The sequence below is a fragment of the Pan troglodytes genome, chromosome X (genome assembly GCF_028858775.2).
Source record: "Pan troglodytes isolate AG18354 chromosome X, NHGRI_mPanTro3-v2.0_pri, whole genome shotgun sequence".
Classification (NCBI taxonomy): Eukaryota; Metazoa; Chordata; class Mammalia; order Primates; family Hominidae; genus Pan; species Pan troglodytes.
Window position 1 is genome coordinate 66,791,071 of NC_072421.2, and position 10,372 is coordinate 66,801,442.

The 10,372-nt window shown below is 47.2% G+C and overlaps 1 long non-coding RNA gene across 1 annotated transcript; it reads left to right on the plus strand.

Moving 5' to 3' along the window:
- The first annotated feature begins 238 nt into the window (after positions 1–238).
- Positions 239–9,987, plus strand: LOC129138864 (uncharacterized). Its single transcript, XR_008542099.2, has 6 exons — positions 239–324; positions 2,846–2,995; positions 5,816–5,859; positions 6,300–6,351; positions 7,768–7,902; positions 9,330–9,987. It is a non-coding gene; the product is annotated as an uncharacterized LOC129138864 (long non-coding RNA).
- Positions 9,988–10,372: the final 385 nt, after the last annotated feature.

Below are 10,372 nucleotides of genomic sequence, written 5' to 3' on the forward strand. Positions count from 1 at the left end.
AAGTTAAAATATGAAGAATACCAAGTCATAGATACAGCATGATCCTGATTTTTTGTTTTTACTAACAGTAAACGTTCAAATAAAAAGACTAGAAGGAAATTAACCAATTGTTAACAGTGTCTGACTCTAGGTGGTGGGATTATAGTGGATTATAATAATAAAAGCTAACACTTGTATAGCGCTTTTCTCAGCACTTTACATATATTTATATACACTTACTCCTTATATCTATCCTACAGGAGAAATACCATATTATCCCCATTTTGCAGATGAGGAGACAGAAGTGGAGAGAGGTGAAGTGACTTGCTCAACATCACACAGTTGGTAATTTTCTTCTTTGTAATTGTCATTCTCCAGATTCTCCACTATGAGTATGTTTGACTTTTATAATCAGAACAAAAATGCACAGGGATAAGCTTTGTTAAGAAAAATCGAAGGGTACTGTGGCTTACAGGGCCTCCTTGGCCCAGCTGGAGACAGCTCTATGAGCAGCCAGTTTTTATGTGGCACTGCAGGTCTTGGGGTCTTTGTGATCTTCTCTTGGCCTATCCTGTCTGGCCACAGCCCACCGCTCAGGGCCTGCCCTCTCCTGCTTGATATGCCTCATGGCTAATGCCCCACCTCCCCACCTACTGGCCTTTGTCCCTTGCAGGGAAAGCCTACGTTGCTAGCTGGACGCTCACCTCTACTGTCCATCCCTGGAATAGCAGAGGCTGGCAGTGGGCTGGCTTTGCCTACCAGCCCCATCTCAGGGACATCACCAAGGGGGATGTGGAGGGGGACATTTATCTTCAGGCCCCTGTCCCCGAAGATTCTACAGAGATTTGTTGTTTTCAACTGTAACAGAGAGGTGGCATTGTCTAGAAAGGGGCTGACCTCCTTACCTTGGCCCTGGGCCCTCTTTACTCTGCAGAGGCCACTGCCCCATCTTTTCCTGGCTTGACCACTGCTTACACAGGTCACAAGCACTTCTGTGTGGGTGCAAGCATCAGCCACCCAGCTTTCCTGGGGTCATACCTGGCTGCAAGCTGGTTCAAGTAAAAATGGAAGCTCTCTGGAGGGGAGGAGTAACTGCAGCTCTGTGCCTTCTCGTGCCCTCTTCATGCCATGCCCTGGCCACTGTTCCAAATCCAGATTCCAGGAATGTTTAGCAAGGCCTGCGGGGTGGGATGTGGAGGCTGGTCCCCAGAATATGGGGAGCAAGAAGCGGGCAAGAGGGTGCTATGAGCTCTCTTGCAGGCTGGAGGAGGAGCAGCAGATCCCACTGTAGGCAGCTTTGCTTCTTGGCCCTCTGGAAGGCAAGAACAAAATGGAGTTTGGGAAAAATAATTGATAGGATGCCTGGGATCTTGTCCTGGCTTGTCCTCTAACTGTCTGTGTGACCCAAGCAAGGCCCTTCCCTTCTCTGGGCCCCAGAATCCTTCTCTGGAAAATGACAAGAACAGTGATCCATTTCACTAGGCTGTCATGAGAATCAAGAGACACCTACACAGGATGGGAATGCAGTTTGTATAGTAGAAAACAGGGTGGAATCGTGAGCTGGTTAGGAAGCTGAGAGATTCTGAGTCAGTACTTTTCCCTCTCCAAGGCTCCATTTCCTTATCTGTGTAAGTACACTGGGGAGTGCATGCTCTTCAACAACTTTGTGAAAGCAACGAGCCCATTTCCTATAAAAGTACACAGCAAACAAAGTGTTGCACATGATTTCAGGAAGGCCTTTAATTTCATGGGTCTCTTTTTTGGGCCACTTCCAGGCCAGAAACCGCTGTCCTAGGTGAAGGCTTTAACCCCTTCTCTAGCCAGCTTTCTGGGTGTTAGGCAGCCTCTGCTCACACACCTGTGGTGATAGAGAACTCACTCCTTGCCAGGTAACTGGTTCCACCCTTGCAGACCTCTGACTTTGCTTATGCTCAGCTGAAATCTGCCTCCCTGGAGGCTTCTCAGAGGCTTCCCTGCCTAAGGAAGCTGAAAAATGCCTGGGGCCAGGTGTGCTCTGGGCTCTGTGTTATCTGGGCAAGAGCATGACTCAAAGCCAAGTCAACTACTTTGCTGCTGCTGCTCCCAGAGGTGGATGCTGGATTTTCTGCCTCATAAAGTTGTCCACCAAGTCACTCTGGAGGCAGCTTGTGGCCGGGCTCTGGCAGCCAGCTGGTCTGCTCAACTTCCCCCAAGGAAGGGGGCAGCTGGAGGTGGGGTCTTGACAACACCTCTCGCACTAGCCTGCAGCACTCTCAAAACCAGGGTTAAAAGACCTACCCCCACCGCCACCATCCCTCCAGCATGGGATGATGTCCTGGTGTGAGCTCAGGAGCTAGAGAGAGCAGGTTTCAACTCAGAGATCCTAATAGTAAATACCTCAACCAGGAGCAAGGAGTGTTAAATAAAGTAATGAATGTAATGAACATCAGTTCCCTTCCTCCTTCTGCCCCCTCCCTAGGCCTGTCCATTTCAGCGGGGCAGAGTTAGTGTGAAGCAACTAGATTGAGCATTTCTTGAGTATTTAGTGTGGACCATGTTCTGGGCATGTTAGATCTTGAGAAGAAACCCATCAATATGTTCAACTTAATTGCCCAAGTTCACACAGCTGGTAAAGAATGATGAGGAATTTGAACCCAGGTCTGGCTTCCCTAAACACACATTCATAACATGGCATCATCCTGCCTCCAGGCAAGGGGTGAAGATGATACTCTCCCACATAAAGCGGCTTATTTTTTAAGGTTCTTTCAGGACCACTATTCAGATTGTTCTAGGGGAAAAAGAAGCAAAAAGGTTAATGGATTCCCTTAGCCCCCAAATCCTCACCAAATTGTGCATGGAGTAACTTCTCCCTCTCTGCCGACGCCAGCCTTCCCACGTGTGTGAGACCATTGCTGTGGAAAGAAGCCGGGCCTGACTTCAGGGATCTGGTGTGAAATGACTGGACCCATGCGTTCTGAGTAAACAAGAGAGCCCCTTCTGGCTTCTCCGGGAGGAACCAAATGGCTTCAGCATTCAGGTAGGCAAGAGAGGCCCGTGAAAGGAAGTTTGTTCAGCTCGGATCAAGAGAAACAGATACTTCTTGGGTGGCAGGGTGAGGCATTTGGTGGTCTGAGCTGAGGGTAGGAACAGGGTGGAGTACCAGAGAAGCCTGGGGAAGAGGGCAACACAGAGCTGGAGTAGGGCTTGCCCAAGGCCTCTGGGGCCCTGGGCTGAGAGGGAGATGGGGCTCCTGTGCCTGTCCAGTTTACCCTCTAAGGCACCCTCAGTTAGCCTCTGCTTCCCTCAGGGCCCGCTCCCCGCCTGGCCAGAGCCTAACTCCACCTCAGAAAAGGCATTCCTGGGCTTTCCCAAGGCAGACCTGGCAGGCCATTGCCATGGCAGCCAGGGATTGCTGGGAGGAGGAGCAGGAGAGGAGCGACCTGGGAACTGTTCCTGCAGGAAGGCATTTCCTGGGTCCTTCGGTGCCTAACCTGAGGGGATGTTGCTCTCTGTGGCTTATGGCTGGCAATTGAGGTTATGGCCTTCCTCAGCCCACCCAAGGCCAGTCTCCAGTCTGAATGTGGTGTGTGCGTGCGTGCATGTGTGTGTGTGTGTGTATGTGTGTGTATCTGTTAGTCTGTATATGTGTGTGGGTATACCGAACCCCGGGGGGGGCCACATGTGTGTATGGATAAGTGTGTATGTGTACACTCATGGGGGTACACAGAGGCCCCACAAGAGCAGGGGCCCTATATGTATGTATGTCTTTGTGAATGTTTCTTAAACAGTAGGGAGAGGAGGAGAAAAGACAAAAGCCCTAAATGACTCTGGCTTTTGGAGGAGCCAGCCCAGTGTGGCGGGTGTAGGGAGCGGGCCGGCCAGGGGCCTGATTGGAACCAGACTCAGCAAGGAGGGGCTGTAAATGTTTTTTGCTGCCTGTCCTGAGAAATTTATGTCACACCCACTCCATCATCCTGGCGGGGGTAGCTTCTCCCAGCTGCCTGTGGTTCTGGGCTTTCCAGCGTTACCAGCAACCACTATGGGGGTCCCTGAGCCTCCCTCAGTCCCGGGCTTGGGTGGACCCATCCCATAATGTCCTGAGGCTGACAGGGATGCTCCAAGCAGGGGTGGATGAAGAGGAGGAGAGAGCCTTCCCACAGAGCCTGAACATGGGGCCGGGAACACATTGTGGAGGTGTAGGGAAGAAGAAGACAGGAGAGGGGGCTGTGCTGCATTCAGAATCTCTTCTCTGCCCTCTTCCCCTCTTAATGGGGGATAGAGACCTAGAGTAGACAAAGAAGGACAAGATGGCCCCTGAAGTAGGTTTCAGAGACCATTTGGTATATGATGAAAACTGAAGCCCAGAGATGAAAAGGGACTTGCTCAAGGCCGTGCATCAAGGGAGCCAACGGCAGGGCCAAGACTGCAACCCAGCCTCTACCCATCCTGCTCTATGTGGCCTTTCTCTCCACCTCACAGCCAGAGACCTGTCTCAACCTAGGATTTGGCCCTGTCTTTTTCTGATCATGTTACTCCATCCTTAAAATCCTCCACTGGCTTCCCTTTGTTCTTAAGAAAAAGACAAGACTCCTGACCACAAATTACAGGGTCTGCCTTGATCTAGCCCCTGCGTACCTCTCCAACCACATCTTGTACTAAACTCCCAAGCTCCCTCCTGCCTCTGGGCCTTTGCACATGCTGTGCCCTCTTCCCGAGTTGATCTTCCTTCTCTTTTTCTGTTATTTGACTCCTACTTCGACTTTAGAACACAGCTCAAGTGTATCTTCCTCAAGGAAACGTCCACATATGTTCCTGGCTGGGACACATTTTTTCATTTTGTACTCTCATGGCACCATGGACCTCTCCTCCATGGCACTTCTCACTGTTGCAGTTTTTCTTTTGTTGTGTTACTTTGTGATGAATGGCTACCTTCCCTGCCAGACTCAGAGCTCCATGAGGACAGGAACCACAGCTGCTTTGGCTCGCCAATACTATCCTAGTGCTCAGGGCAGGCCAGGCAAATGACCACAATAATGACAAGGACATCAGGAGCTAATATTTGAGGCTTACCATGTGCCAGGCGCTCTTGCAGCTGCATTACTTAGAATAAAAAAATTTGATCACAAACTATTTGAGGTAGTTACTATCATTATCCCCAACATACAGATCAGGAAACTGGGACAGAGAAGTTAAAGAACTATACCGAGGTCACACAGTGAGTAGTGAAACTGGGATTTGAACCCAGGCAGTGTGGCTCCAGAGCCTGTGTTTTGACCTCTACCACCATAAGTGCTCAATAATAAATATTTGTTGATGACATGTTTTTGTCTGAGCCTCCTCAACTTCAATCCTTGAGGGAGTTCCAGCCACTGAGCACCTCCCTGGATCTTGGAGTGGTCCCACCCCAGAACACCCTGCCACCTCCCCAGGTCACTTCTTCTGAGTCCCCTCTCCTGGCTTCCCCTGTACACACTGCTTGCCTCTGCTACTCCCTGGGATAACATGAGAAGTTTCTAGGGCTGGGCAATGTCCCTGGGTTTAGAGAGGTACTTTCCCACGTTGAACACTGGCTCTGGTCATTACATCTCAACCCAGAGTCCACTGACTTGCTCTCAGCTCTCCAAGCTCAACCCCTTCCCAGCTGTGTGCCAAGCTGATTCACCTCCCTGAGCCTCAGTCTCCCCTTCTGTGAAATAGAGCTAATCACAGTACTGCACAGTAGGGTTTTGAGGATTCAGTGAGTTTGCCTGTGGGTAGTTTGTATCTGCAAAGCACAAGACCCTTACTAGTTATCACTTGTGTCATTGTTATTAACAATAAGTAAGATGTAAACTGAAACTTTCTTCATCATTTCTAGCTCCAGAGCCCGATGGAGACCAAGAGTGATACACTGTACTCATGGTAGGTGTTCAATGTGCCCCCTTTTTGCCTGCTCACCCTCACCACACCCTAGACAAGCTTAGGACTGGTTAGGAATCCCCAGCCCTGCGTGAGGGAGGGGGCAGAACTCTATCACCCCACCGCTTCCCCTCTCTATCAGCCCCCCACCGGCCTTGCTGTCTCTCTGCCAGGCCAAAGGCAAGGGAACACACCGCCTTCACCAGCCCCACCTCCTAGGCCCCAAGAGCCCTGCCCCCTCCCTGCCATGGCATCTTGAACAGAGCTGAGTCTATGGCTCTTGGTGGGGGGTGGCTGTGGGATGGGGGGGCCGCCGAGAGAGGAGGGTTACAAAAGCTGTGCCTTGCTTTCCCAGTGGCCTCCCAGGGGCCAATGAATGCACAGAGCCGCAGCCTGGGGGCAGCCAGCGTGTTTTCATTTTGCTCTGTTTGTTTTCTGTTTAGATCAACTGCTCAGTTCTGGTTTGGGCCTCTGAGGGCTGATGGGGTTTGGCAGGTAAGAATTTCTGGGGCCACCCATCTCTGCCTTTTACAGGGCTATGGGCTCAGCTCCCACCAGCCCCTGCAGGAGCAGGAAGGCAGCCTGATCTACTGCCTTACTAACCTCTTTCTTTACTTTCCTCTCTCTTTTTTCTCTTTTTCTTCTCTTTTTTTCTCTCTCTTTCTTTCTTTCCTTCTTTCTTTCTTCTTTCTCTCTTTCTTTCTTTCCTTTCTTTCTCTACTCCCTACCCCAACTCTCTCTTGCTCCCTCTCCCCTCTGTCTCTCACATCTCTCTCTCTCTCTCTCTCGCTCGCTCACTCACTCGCTCGCTCTCGCTCTCAGTTTGTTTCTGTCTCTTACTGACTCCCTGTGCAGTAGCTTTTTCTGTTTTGCCATCTGTCTCCCTGTTTTTTTTTTTTTTTTCTATTTCTCGATTTCTTTTTCTAAAAAGAAGAAAAAGAAATCCAAGCCTGGGCTTTAACAGGCCTGAGTTCTGGCTCAGCTTCTACCCTAGCTCTCTCTGAGTAACCTTCAATAAGTAGTTCTTTCCCATCTCTGAGCCTCAGTTTCCCCATCTGCACACTGAAGGCTCTAACTTACGTGACCGCTGAAATCTAAGCTAGAAGATCTTGTGATTATTTACTCCTTGCAGGGAATAAGAGGGAGGGAATGGATCAGATTCTCTAGGGAGCAGGACCACACAGTGCAGCCTAGATGGCAGGAGAAAGGGAGGTCAGTGGAGTGTCTCCTTGGGCAGTGAGGGCTCATGGGAAAGGGCAGAGAGGAAGGAGACCACCCTTGCTGGTACCAAAAACCCAGTCTAGAGAACCCAAGGAACCGACAGAGACCTGAGGTCTGGAAAGGTAGAGGCGCCCACCCAGCAGTGGCAGGGGACAGGGCTTAAAGAGCAGCACACTGGTCTTGATGTTTGGTGTTCCATCTGCATTCCATGCAGCCTGGGATCAAGCCAAAGGCCAGAGGCCCTCTATCTTCCAGCTTACCTCTCTTCTCTCTGTGGCATCTACCCGATACTCTCTGGTGACTTAAGGGTGGATGAGTAGGGGCTAGAGAGTGTCACCCATCCTTGCATGGCCTCCTCCTCTCGTCTCACCAGCACCTCAGACCTACTGCACACCAAACCAAACTGCTTCTCCATTCCCACCCATGCCTCCTCGTCCTCCTTGCTTCTTTTCCTGAACGAATGGTGCAGCCATCCTCCCAGGAGCTCAGGCCCTGGCTCTGGCTTCCCCCCACCTCCCACATCCAGTCTATTTCTAATTATGTGGCCTCTACCTCCTTCCTCTCCCGCCCCCAGGCCTCTCCAACACCCCCACCTACTGCCATGGCCCCAGTCCTTTCGACCACCATTTCTCACCCAGCTCCTTCCACAACCACCTCTTGTGACCATGTCTTCTGTCTCACCACCCCTAGTTCTGCCTCCACACAGCTGCCAAGGCCACCATAATTCTGGGACCTAGGAGTAATTTCAACGGTTTGGCTGTTACATATACAGCTGTTATAAACATCTGTGTGCGTGTCTTTCCAAATGGAATTGCTGGTTCATGGGTAAGCATACATTCAACTTTCACAGATATTGCCTCATAGTTTGCCAAAGGGTTGTACCAATTTACACTCCTGCCAGCAGTGCATGAGAGTTTTGGTGACTCTCATCTTCACCAATATTTGGGCATTTGTATTTTCTTTCATTTTATTCATTCTAGTGTGTTGATGATGACATCTCATTACGGTTTTAATTTACATTTTCTTTTTGACTAAGTGGAGCACCTCTTCATATATTTATTGTCTATCTTGATATTCTATTTTTGTGAAGTGCCTGTCAAAGTCCTTTGCACATTTTTCTATTGGGTTGCATAATACATTCTGAATTATGACTCCTTTGTCAGATATATCTATTGCAAATATTTTCTCACATTCCGTGGGTTGTCTTTTCATTCTCCTACCATAACCTTTTGATGACCAGTATGTTTTTATTTTAATATAGTCCAAATTATCAAATTTCCTTTTCATGGTTAGCATTTTTAGAGAAATATTTGTATACTCCAAGGGGACAAAGTTGTTCTCCTATATTTTCTTCTAAAAGCTTTATTGTGTTGCCTTTCACATTTATGTTTGCAATCTATCTGGAACTGACTTCTGTGTATGGTGTGAGGCAGGGTCAAGATACAGATTTTTGTTTCCCTATGGCTATCCAACTGATCCAGCACCATTTATTTATTTATTTTTTTAAAAAAGAACCTACAATGTACTGCAGTGTCATTTTTGTCATAAATTAAGTAATCATATATGTGTGGCTTTGTGTTTGAATTTTCTCTTCTTTCCATTTGGCAGTTTCTATATCCTTGTGCCAGTACCACAATGTCTTAACTACTATAGCTTTCTATGTCTTGATATCTGGTAGTAAGAGTTCTCCAGCTATATTCTTCTCTTTTAAGATTACCTGGGAAATTCCTGGCCCTTTGCATTCCCATCTGAATTTTAGAACCAATTTGACCATTTTCAATTTAAAAAAGCACTTGCTGGGATTTTTGCATGAAATCACATTGACTGTATGGATTAATTTGGAGAGAACTGACTTCTTGGGAATATTAATTTTTCTAAATCACAGATATGGTTTATCCCTTAATTTATTTATGTCTCCTTTATTTCTCTCCATAACGTTTTATAGTTATTGGTGTCAAGATTTTTCACATTCTTCATTAGATTTATTCCTATTTCATATTTATGCCATTACAAATGATAAGGTTCTTAAAACCTCATTTTTCTATTTTTTGCTGCTATATGGAAATATAATGAATCTTTGCATATCGACTTTCTATCCAGTGATCTGGTTAAATTCACTTATGAGTTTTATTATTTTGTCAATAGTCTTTGGATTTTCTATGTACACAATCATGTCGAATGCAAATAATGGCAATTTTACTTCATCTTTTCCAATCTTTTATTTCTTTTGCTTGCCTTATTGCACTGATTAGAACCTCCAGCACAATGTTGAATGGAAATGGTGATAGTGGGCATCTTGTCTTGTACCCAGTCTCACTATGTGGAAGCTTCACTATTTCACAATGAAGGCCCAGCACGGTGACTCAAACCTGTAATCCCAGCACTTTGGAGGGCTGAGGCAAGTGGATCACCTGAGATCAGGAGTTCAAGACCAGTCAAGACCAGCCTGGCCAACATGGTGAAACCCCATCTCTACTAAAAATACAAAAACAAACAAACAAAAAAATCAGCCAGCTGTGGTGGCGCATGCCTGTAGTCCCAGCTACTCGGGAGGCTGAGGCAGGAGAATCACTTGAACCCGAGAGGAGGAAGTTGCAGGAGTCAAGATCATACAACTGCATTCCAGCCTGGGTGACAGAGCAAGACCCCATCTCAAAAAAAAAAAAAATTCACAATGAAGTATGTTGTTTGCTGAAGGTTTTCATAGATGCCCTTTGCCAGGTTGAGGAAGCTCCCTTCTGTTCCTAATGTGTTGAGACTTTTATCATGAATGTGTGTTAAATTTTGTAAAATGCTTTTTACGCATTTATCATGATTTTTCTCCTTTTTACTGTTAGGTGAATTACAATGATTGGTTTTTGATTGTTAAACCACCCTTGAATTCCTGGATTAAAACTCATCTGGTCGTAATGAATTATTCTTTTAATATTTTGCTGGACTCCATTTGTTAATATTTTATTTTACTTTATTTTATTTTGAGACAGGGTCTAGCTCTGTCACCCAGGCTGGAGTGTAGTGGTGCAGTCATAGCTCACTGTAAGCTCAAACTCCTGGGGTAACATGATCCTCCCACTTTGGCCTCCCAAAGTGCTAGGGTTATAGGTGTGAGCCACTGTGCCTGGCCAGCTAATATTTTAAATCATGCTTTTTTTGTGATAATTGTAGATTCACATGCAGTTGTAAGAAATAATACAGAGATATATTGTATCCTTTGCCAAGTTTCTCCCAATGTTAATATCTTGCAAAAATACAGTACGGTATTACAACCAGGATGTTGACATTGATTCAGTCAAGT